This window comes from Penaeus monodon, chromosome 33 (genome assembly GCF_015228065.2).
Source record: "Penaeus monodon isolate SGIC_2016 chromosome 33, NSTDA_Pmon_1, whole genome shotgun sequence".
Lineage (NCBI taxonomy): Eukaryota > Metazoa > Arthropoda > Malacostraca > Decapoda > Penaeidae > Penaeus > Penaeus monodon.
Genome location: NC_051418.1, coordinates 36103742 through 36105666, shown reverse-complemented (window position 1 = coordinate 36105666; position 1925 = coordinate 36103742). Strand labels below are relative to the sequence as shown.

General features: G+C 34.5%; 1 protein-coding gene across 2 annotated transcripts in view; it reads right to left on the bottom strand.

Moving 5' to 3' along the window:
* Positions 1 to 1925, bottom strand: part of LOC119594446 — a 56086-nt gene that overhangs the window by 12140 nt on the left and 42021 nt on the right. The gene's annotated exons all lie outside the window — the stretch shown is intronic.

Below are 1925 nucleotides of genomic sequence, written 5' to 3'. Positions count from 1 at the left end.
AGTAAGTGTAATGACATCTGCCAAACACACTGGGTGGGATAAAGCGGACTTCCATTCCAATATCACAACTCCACAGGTCTTCCAGCTTGCTTCTGATTTCTAGATATTTCTTCCATCTCTTCCTTAGTTCAGCTGTTAAACTAAATCATCTGTATAATGTAAATCATCTCTATACAACTGCAATCTCCATTAATTTTTTTTTTTGTGGACTCCTCCCCCACCATAATGAACGAATAAATGCATGTGAGTATGCATGTGTGTGCATTTATGCATTTTATACATATATGTAACTCTCAGCTATCATGCCTAACTGGCTACAGACCTGTGGGTAACGGTGCAAATTCAAGAGAGTGGGCCTTAAAGAGTGAGAATATTTATACTTGGTGCTTAGGCAGATGATCTACCAGTTATTTTGTTAATATTTTCCCCTAAACACTGCCCCAGAATGAATGCTTATTCTATTGAGAATATAAAAAACAATATAATACTGAATTTATCTACAACAAAGAAGACCAAAACATGACTAGATTGACAAGTTTGCCTAACAATCACAATTCTCTGTTCAATTTTATGGTTCAAGCATTTACTCAATGACAACACATGAAATAATTAATAATGTTTAAGCATACTCAGTTTACTCTAAAAAGGAATTCATTCACTGAGGACACAGAAACAAAGCAGTTCCTGGACACAGCCTGAAGCACTGTCACATGAGTGTTTATTCCCCAATAAATCTCTGATCAAGATCCATACTGATCTCATTCCTGACAAGTATACACTGTATTAAGTGCAAGAGTTTGCACACACAACATACGGAGTTCATAATATGCTTCAAAATATTAAATAAGGTAATTTAATTGTAAATACTTCAGTTGGTATTTCCACTGAATCATTTGCAACTATATTATTTATTATTTTAATTATCCTTCTATGAAATAGGACTACAGTATGTACAATGTGGTTGTGACTTCACTGCCCAAAAGATATTCAAATCTATTGAGATTTCTTTTACCAACTTGTTTGTTACATTTTCTGATAAACAAATTTGCATATAGATACACCCATATCAGAATTAGAGATCAATGAATAATATACAATCTCCAACATGTATATCACTAGTCAGAAATGAGATTTGAAGTAGGTTTTATTCCAGAACTATACCATCAGCGCACACTAATGAAGCAAATACCATGTGTTGAGTATCCTCACAGAAATACCAATTTTGTGCATGCATTATAACAGTGATACACATGGAATTTTCCCCAAGTGACTGCACTTTTGTGCATGATAGCTTAGCTGTGTTAACAGAGGGTGGTTCACTTCTCAGGCATGTTCAACAGAAGTAATTTGCGATGGCAGAAGACGAGAATGCAGAAAATTGAGTATGTGTTTCTTCTCAGGCATGTTCAACAGAAGTAATTTGCGATGGCAGAAGACGAGAATGCAGAGAATTGAGTATGTGTTTAATTTCATCAGACTGTACCTTTGGTTTATATCATTTTAACCGTACAAAAATAAAATTGTAACTAAACTTTAAATATTGGATAAATGATTCCATATTCCTTATAAACTAAATTATTTTAATGAAGTTTTGAAGCACAGCAATGTAAACTTTGGTTATGAAGGCATAAGACAGGACCTAAATACAGCCCTCTCTTGCACCAGTTGATTCCCTAATACTGCATGATAATGATGTTCGTCTAACAGAAAAAAATAGCATTCATACTTCATTTCTTTAAATTAACATAGAAAAATATTGCATGTTGGAAAGAGCTTTTCCAATGAAAGCATCAAAATGAGTCATCAAAGCCCAACTGCAACTTTGGCACCACACTAGAGACAGAGCAGCCTCTACTGCCAGAGCATGGCATTCATAGCATTTCACTACCACCTGATAGTGAAATGGATATATTTTGTTTGTCACA